This window comes from Etheostoma spectabile, chromosome 21 (genome assembly GCF_008692095.1).
Source record: "Etheostoma spectabile isolate EspeVRDwgs_2016 chromosome 21, UIUC_Espe_1.0, whole genome shotgun sequence".
NCBI classification, from domain to species: Eukaryota; Metazoa; Chordata; class Actinopteri; order Perciformes; family Percidae; genus Etheostoma; species Etheostoma spectabile.
Genome location: NC_045753.1, coordinates 19,261,300 through 19,270,486, shown reverse-complemented (window position 1 = coordinate 19,270,486; position 9,187 = coordinate 19,261,300). Strand labels below are relative to the sequence as shown.

The window sequence follows — 9,187 nt, the reverse complement described above, 5'->3', positions numbered from 1 at the left end:
GCTTCTTAGAACATGAAACATGAGGTGGTCAGATGTAATGGGATAAAGGAGAAGTTGTCATCCTGCATCATCAGCTCTACATGGGGAGATTAAATTCCAGTTACTGCATTAAGTCATTACTGAATTTACGGGTTAATTTATAGACTTTAATGTTCACCAAGAACTCACAGAGTACGTATAATCACTTTGAGCTATTTGAGGCTATTTTTAAACGGAGTCCGATGCAGTCAGTCCACCGAAAAACACAACGGGGCTCCATTCACTTCCAGCTAACTTCATAGAGAACAATAAGAGCAGAACAGCATTGCCAATCTGTTTTAACAATATTCCATGTCTAGCTCAGCTAAAAACAGGTTACTGTGTTGATCACTACTGGCAATGTGATCTTCACCTGTTCAACTGTTTTTAACAGATAGTGACCGTCTTCCTATTTTTTTAGACGGGTGAACTCACCACAGACAGTTGCTTTGTGCTTGGACTCATGGCGGGGAGCGGCAGACAATCAACAGGGGAAAAAGTGGAATGGATATTTGGCATTATTTCTGAAAGAACTGGAAACACTGATATGTGAAACTGTCAATTAGATTTATTGACTTGTTTAAACCCTGGGTTCACCAGGTTTTTAGATCACCCACTTTTCTCTTTGGGCTCGAGGTCAGATGAGGCCATCTCCGCTGCAGTTGTTGAGTCAGGAGTAGGCATCTTAAAAGGAAAGGGAAGGGGTGGTAGATCAATAGATCTAGGTTGTGATGTAACTCAAGGAGAAGTGCAGAGCGCAGTTTGGAGTGCAAAGTGCAGCTTCACACATACACTCATGACTTAGTTCTCCACCTTCTTCCGCCACCCGCACTCAGCAAAAAGACTAAGAGGCCTATAAGAGGCCAAGTAGGAGCAGGTCTTTGCAGAATGTGGGTGAGGAAAATAACGCTACATACATATGCACACAGAGACAGACCCACTAAATATCAGGCGCACCGGTGCAACCAAAGAAAATGATTAGTCACTCTTGATAGATGTTTGGTTGCATGTGCAACTACAAAAAGTTGGAGTAGTCTTTCTTTATACTCCACCTCACTACTGGGTCATGTGTGCAGGTTAGGTATCAGTGGTTTACACACACACCCACAGCTGTGATAGTGAGGATGTGTCCTTGATAGCAGCATTCACAACTTGAAACACGTTCTGACAACCATGGGTCTTGTGGCTGATATGTCAAACGAATGCTCAGGGGAATTTACGACAACACCAAATGTGTTGCCTGAAGCAAAGTGTCAGGGAAAAAAATGAAATATGTCATGCTTAAAAATTTGTTCAATAACAAATCAAATTGCTGTCACAAGCAAACAAGTCAAGAAGTAATGAACTGGGTGTATGTGTAACCTAACAGTCATTCGTTCCGCAACAAAGAAATTCTCAAAAATCATGTCTGTTTTCTGGGAGTGTGTAACTAGATCAACTGGAATAACCAGGGTACATCATATACAGTGAGGGGGGAAAAAAGCTGATTTTGTACATTCGCCCACTGACAAAGAAATAATCAGTCTATAATTTTAATGGTAGATTCATTTCAACAGTGAGAGACAGAATAACAACAAAAAAATCCAGACAAACGCATATGATCAGAATCAGAAAGATGTCTGGCTCCCAGCTGTCTTTTCCACAAGTAACAAACTGAGATTAGGAGCGCACTCGTAAAAGGAGTGCTCCTAATCTCAGCTTGTTACCTGTTTAAAAGACATCTGTCCACAGAAGCAATCAATCAATCAGATTCCAAACTCTCCACCATGGCCAAGACTTAAGAGCTCTCTAAGGATGTCAGGGAATGGATTGTAGACCTACACCAGACTGGAACGGGACAAAAGACCATCGCCATGCAGCTAGGTGACAAAAGTTGGTGCGAGTATTCGCAGATAGAAGAAACGCAAAACAACTATCAATCTCCCTCGGCCTGGGGCTCCATGTGAGATCTCACCTCGTGGAGTTGCAGTTATCATGAAAACAGTGAGGAGTCAGCCCAGACGTACATGGGAGGATCTTGTCAATGATCTTTGGGCAGCAGGGACCATAATCACCAAGAAAACAATTGGTAACACACTATGACGTGAAGAGCTTAAATCCTGCAGCGCCCGCAAGGTCCCCCTGCTCAAAAAAGCACATGCACAGACCTGTCTGTAGTTTGTCAATAGACATCTGAATGATTCAGAGGACAACTGGGTGAAAGTGTTGTGGTCAGGGACCAAATTCGAGCTCTTTGGCATCAACTCCACTCGCCGTGTTTGGAGGAGGTGACCTCAAGAACACCATCCCCACGTCAAACATGGAGGTGGAAACATTATGCTTTGCTTTATGTTTTTTTTTTTCTGCTAAGGGGACAGGACAACTTCACCACATCAAAAGGACGATGGACGGATGGGTATTCCAGCATGACAATGACCCAAAACACAGAGCCAAGGCAACAAAGGAGTGGCTCAAGAAGAAGCACATTAAGATCCTGGAGTGACCTAGCCAATCTCCAGACCTTGATCCCATCGAAAATCTGTGGAGGGAGCTGTATTGCTTTACTTATATCTTTCCAGTAACTTTGTATGTTTCGACATACCCAGAATGCATGGTAATGACCTGCAACCTGACATCCACAAATCCTCCAACACTGGGAATTACCATTACTTTGTTGTACCTTCATGAGTGGAGTGATGAAATATCGAGCTACATTTTTCCAGCAAAATTCCTTCCATGCATGGGATTTTGTAGTTTTCCATTGTAATACACAGATGTCCTCCCATTCATTGTCCGTTGTTGTTAGACCTCCTTCCCGTTCCCATTTGTCCTGTATGTATTTTGTTGAGGACGTTTCTAAATTTTGCACTCTTATACAATCGGGGAAAAAAACCCTCTTTTAATGTTTGATTTATATGTGTCAATAAATGGCTAGACAAAAGGTTTACTGGCTCTAGCATCCTTTATGATTGTAGTAATGTCGGAGTTGAAGGTATCTATAGAAATCTTGTTTTTGCTGTGAAAAATTGTCCAGTAGAGTTTGAAAACTTAAGAAAGCCTCCTTCAATGTTATGCTACATAGAGATGTGATGCCTTTTTTAATCCAAACCTTGAATCTATTGTCAAATTTATTCTGTGTGAAATCTGAGTCATAGGCACACCAGCTCAAAATTTTAATAACTTCATCCAATTTGTGTTTTCTAATTAATGATCTCCAGACATTAAGAGAGGATTTTATCCACTGATTCTCTAGTATGCATTGTTGTTAGTTTTTGTCTGGTAATGCAGCTTGTATATGAAAGTCAGGTAACACAGCACACTCAATATGCTTCCGCTGTGCTTTGTAAGAGGGATTACACCAGCAGAGTAATGCTCTCATCTGTGCTAAGATTCCTCAGAGATAACAATGATGATGATAATCCCTGTGTCCTGATGATAATTCCTCAGAGATGGAAGACCCCAGCCACCATTCTGTTTTGATAGTTGTAGCGTTTTATTTCGGATTCAAGGTTTTTTCCCTTGCCAAATGAATCTCAATATCATCTTGTCCTGTTCATCAAATTGGTTTTGATTAATAATAAGTGGGAGTGTTTGGAATAGATACAAGAATCTCGGTTAAGTGTTGATTTTAATTGTTTCAATTCTCAAGCTTAGACTCAGGAAGGGTATGAGATCCTCCTTATTAGGTCTTCTTTGATTTCATTACTTAGGGGGTGATCATTTTCTCTATAAATAATAATCAAAACATTTTTCTTATGAAATTTTGATAGATCCTTAGGTAAAATCCCCCCTAAGTGTTTGTAAGATTCGGTCTTCCATCTAAGAGGGTATGTGTCCTTCAATTTTTTACATGGACTAAAATTATATGTAACAGTTTCAGTTTTTATTGACATTCAGTTGATATCCTGATATAGCATCATCATGACTTCCGGCAGAGACACCTCAGGGCTTCTAAGGAACAGGAGGACGTCATCTTATAACACGCTATTTTATGTTCTACGTTGTTAATTTGTATTCCCCCAAGTTGTCATTCTGTCGAATATGCTGGGCCAACATCGCAAAGAGAAGCAGAGACCAAGCACAGCCTCGTCTCACTCCCCTTTCTAACATAAGTGGTTTGGATAAGTGACCGTTTATTTTGATTCTCGCCGTGGGGTTATCATAAATAGCTTTAATGCTATTTATCAGTATTTCACAGAAGCCAAATTTGAATAAGACTTTAAACAGGTACTGCCAGCTGACCGCATCCAGGCTTTGAATTAAAGCCTTCATCTCATGTTGTTTAATGTGGTCCATAATGTGTAGAGAGCGTCTTATGTTGTCTTGCGTTTGCCGCATGTGTATAAACCCCGTCTGGTCATTATGGATTAAGGTGAGGAGTCATTTTTCCATTCTTTTGGCCATTATAGATGTGTATATATACGGTAATCAACATTAAGTATCAAAATCAGCCTGTATGACCCGCATCCAGTCTTGTCTTTCCCTTCTTTATGTATAAGAGTAATGATAGCCTCTTTCCAGGAGGGTGGGGTCTCTGCTTTTTTCAATGCCCAATTACAAGTAGTTAGCAATATGGGCAGAAGCTCCACTTTAAATGCCTTGTACCATTCGGTTGTAAAACAATCACTTCCTGTTGATTTGTTAGTTTTTAGTCTGGGTCTTGCCTCAATTAATTCTTCTGGTGTTATGTCTTTGCTTAGAGCTTTGTCCTGTTCCTCGGTCATAGCTGGTAAATTTAGGGTTTCCAAAAATGAATCAATTTGATCTTCTTGGACTTCCTCTCTCTTGGAATAAAGTCGTTTATAGAATGACTCAAAAGTCTCTTGAATCTGTTCTTGATTGCTTTTAATGATGTTTTTACAGGGACACATATTTTATTTATTGTACTATTTGTAAATTGCTTTTTCAGTTTCCTAGCCAACAATTTTGTAAATTCAGAGCCGTTTTCATACATATCTTTTTCTAGTAAATAGCATTTTTTTCTCAACTTCTTGAGTATACATTAGATGAATTTAATTTCTATTTTTTGTATAGTTTGTTTGTAGTTTTGTATAGTCATTGTGCACTGTGCATGAGAGCCCTCCAATGGCTTTAGATGGTTTTGTAATACAAGCAGTTTTCTTTAATGTAGCTTCTTTTGAGCGAGGACACAGCTATGATCTTACCCATTATGTACATCTGAATTTCATCAGTTATTTTTTTCTTGAAGGATGTCATTGAGAAGGCTGGAATTAAACCGTCATGTTGTATTTCTTTGGCAACTTTCCAAATTAAGAGTAAGGTATATCGGGGCGTGGTCACTTAGATCTATTGTACCAATCTCCGAGTCTATGAACCTTGACCTGTCTCTACTGAAAACAACAAAGTAATCAATTCTAGTGTATACCAAGTGGACACTAGAATAATTTGTATATTGTCTTGCATCAGGGAACATTTCTCTCCATATATCTATTAAGCCCATGTCATTCATCAATTCTTTAAATGTTTTACTTACTGTCTTAGAGGTATGTAATCGGTGTGATACATCTAGTTTTGGTGGCAAGTGCAGATTTAGATCCCCCCCCCCCACATATCAATACTCCTTCAGAATGACTCCCTATCATATCAAAGATCTTCTTAAAGAGCGAGATGTTACTTCCAGGAGGAGCGTATATGTTCAGTAGGGTGGTTTCTGTCCTTTCTAATATTCCTCTAACCAGGATAAATCTGCCCTCCTTATCTTTCTGAACATATGTTTGTTTGAAAGTTATTTTTGTTAGAGAGTAAAACAGCAACACCTCTCTTATGCTTGGATTTGTACAATGAACAAATATATTTTTGCAGCCCATTTTTCTTAATTTTTCATGCTCCACGTCATTTAAGTGTGTTTCTTGTAAGTAAACAACTTGTGCTTTCTCTTTTTTTTATTTTTGAGAGTATCTTACAACATTTTACTGGGTTCAATATTACATTGACATTGAAAGAGACAATCCTGACTTTTTGATTAGCCATTTTTAAGGAAATTTAAATTGCCATCGGTGCGTGCCACAGACCCTCCCTCTGGTAAGACATTGAAATAGGAACATGAACGAATACAGGTGTTAACATTGAACAAACTAAACACAAACCGAACAGTAGCTTCCAAGGGTAAGGTGTCTGTGAAATGAACCCTTAAACAGCCAGAGTATCTCTGGCTTTGGAGGGAAAGCCTCCGTAGACACCTGTGGGTGAAGGGCCCTCCATAGCAGCTTAGTCCATTAAATGTCCATCCCATTAAGTGTTCAGTGTTTTCAACCTCCGACTTATTTTAACACCTCTTATTTCAAGGAGATTTGGGAGAAGAAATAAGAAATAAAAATCACTACTGGTTTAAGCATTATGACGTATCCATTTCTCTTGTCTGGTGATGCGTTTTGTTTTAAACTTGAAGCTGAGTAGAGCTGATTGTGTTTTGTTACCTTGTGCTCATAGGATCTTAATTGAAACATTCTCATCACTTTTTAAGCAGACGTTTGTCTGAAGAAGTGGAGTCTTACTCTGATTTTGGCTCTCCGAGGTGAGTCTCCACCACGTGCCACTCGTCCTCCTCTCGCTGTACGCCAGGGGTTCTGGTTCAGTTTCTTGAGTGGGTCCTCTGGTGTGGGCACCTCTTTAACCGGGAGACCTCTGTCCTCCATGTCTCTCGTGGCCTCGTTAATCGTGTGGTAGAGTTGTCTCCCATCCTCGTAAAAGACCCATAGCCTGGCTGGATATGGAGGCTGGAAGCGGATCCTCTTCTCCTTTAATATTCACTTCACCTCGTTATAGTCCTTCAGTTTCGTCAGGACGGCGGTAAGGTGATCAAAATATATTCTCTGCTCGTTGAGGGGGATTTCCTTCTTTTCCCATGCCCTACGTAGAACGTCTTCTTTTGTTTTATATCTGTGAAATGTAATCACTATCGACCGGGGTTTGCCTGTGGCTGCAGGTTTTGCGGCTAGCGCTCTGTGCACCCTTTCAATGACTAGTTCAGTTGTCGGAGAAAAGTCCAGTTTTTCTCTGAGGAGTGTTTCAATAAAATTAAATATTTTCCTTCCTTGCTCTTCCCTCTTGGTCGACCAACTTTTTTCATGTGTTGGCGTTGAACTTTATACATGCTTCTTATCAGCGCTTCCGCTCTTAGCGTCTTAGTTTCAACATAGTCAATGCGGTCCTCTGCTTCTTTAATCCTCTGGTTTGTTTTATTAATATCATCTTTTATGCCATCTAGCTGTTGGCTGTTCTCTCTTCTGAACTCTTGGATTTCCTGTAGAATTTGCTCCATGTTCACCTTTGGTTTTAGCCTCTCTGCCGTCCACCATCTTTTCCATTAGCATTCGCCTCTGTAGCTCGCAATTACTCTTCATTCTTGTTAAGCTCCGCTGTATTTTTCGTACTTTTCTCCCTCGTCTCCATTGTTGGTATTTCTTGGGTTTGTTCTCTGATTAGTGGGGCGTTATAGTATTCTGTGCGAGGAGACTGTTTTTCACACTGGTTTCTAAATTCTTTTTGGTGGTGGCGGAACCGGAAGCCCAATTCTTTTTATTTTTTTATTTAATTTTTGTTATTCTGTACAAAAAATCAGCAGGGAATCAAATACTTTTTTCCCTCACTGTACATGTATTACGGGGCAACTCCGATTTTTTTTGTCATAATCCAATAGGCAATTTATAGGTGCTCTTCTTTTTTCACACATTTGGATGAGAGGAAGCCTCCACATTGTTTGATATCTTAAGCTGTCTTCCTTTTATATTCTTTCATTTTACTGTTGACACTTAAACACCCCCAGCATCTTTTGCCGAGTCTGACGGATAAATTACATTTTTGTGCAGATTTAAAGTCACAGATGACGGCATCTGGCCTAGAAGGGAAAGGTTTCCTCCTCTGATATAGCTTAATCACTTACTGTAAGATCCTGTGAAAATTCCCTGCCATCCAGTCTGGGTAGTGTTAAGGACTGGCCACCCTGCAATGTGTCATCAAATCTCCCCTTATTAGAATTAAGGAACAATGAAATCAATTGAGCACCTTCTAATTGTAACCCGTATCACAAACTGAAGCCAGTGAGACTAGACAACTTTTCCCGCTTTGGGCCCCCTACATGTTGGAAGTGGAATTGTCCTTTGACATTATACGTTATAAGTTTGCTAGATCGGGTAGCAGATCGGTAGTTCAAATGAACTGGACAATGTAATGTAATGGACAATTCCACTTCCAACATGTAGGGGGCCCAAAGCGGGAAAGGTTCTCTAGTGTCGCTTTAAGTCTCACTGGCTTCAGTTTGTGATACGGGTTACAATTAGAAGGTGCTTATTTGATTTCTCAAATTATATGATTAAATGTTCTCTATTGTTGCTTGAAATCAACTCAGTACTTACAGTAGCTTGGAAAATAGTGACATGAGGCACTGACTAGGATAAATTTACTGTTATCAGACAACAAATGAGACAAGAATTACCTAGCGAGTGCACCCAGGGGCCCCTGGGCCTTGCTCCCCGCCTCTGGTAGATCACTTTGCCGGTTGAAGAGCTGGCAGCAGCTCCGGAGACAGACGTGCACTTAGCGGCTGTAGCAACACTAATTCAAGCAGCGCAGATCCCAAATGCTGGTGGTCACAGTGGGCTGCGGGCCAGCTGCAATACTTGGTTTAACCTGTGTAAAGACTGCAACAGAAAGTTTGCTGATTCGGTGGGAAGTTGGTATTCTCATTTCCAAATGCACATGTGCAAAGGCTCAAAGAAAAAACATCACTTTCCTCTATAGTTGTACAGGTTATCACTTTTCTCCACACTGAGGCATGATGCACTAAAATGCTAAATATCTTATACTAGTGAATTGGCTTTAGCCAAAGCATATAAAGCTTAGATTGCAGTTTTGCCTGTAGTAGGCTGTACCATGCATAATTGCTTTGAAAATAGCTGAACTATGTCTTTAACTGGAAAATTATGTTGTGCCCTGCGTTGGTTCAGTGTGTGGATATAGGCATGTGCGCGAGTGTGTGCATGTAACTACAGTACAGTATGCGCATGCTAATGCTTATATGTGCTCGTGTGCCTGTTTGTGTGACTTGAGAGTATGAATTATTTACTAGTAATATCTCATAAGAATCATATTATACAGACTGCACAAGACAAAGCCCTCCTGAACTCCATCACTGACTGTAATCATTGCCCTCAGCCACAAAGAGGGAGAG

General features: G+C 40.3%; 1 long non-coding RNA gene across 1 annotated transcript in view; it reads left to right on the top strand.

Annotated features, from left to right (window-relative positions):
- Positions 1-8,075: 8,075 nt before the first annotated feature.
- Positions 8,076-9,187, top strand: part of LOC116671340 (uncharacterized) — a 21,333-nt gene continuing 20,221 nt past the window's right edge. Inside the window, exon 1 of the long non-coding RNA XR_004327242.1 lies at positions 8,076-8,258. This is a non-coding gene — a long non-coding RNA (uncharacterized LOC116671340). The remainder of the gene's footprint in view (positions 8,259-9,187) is intronic.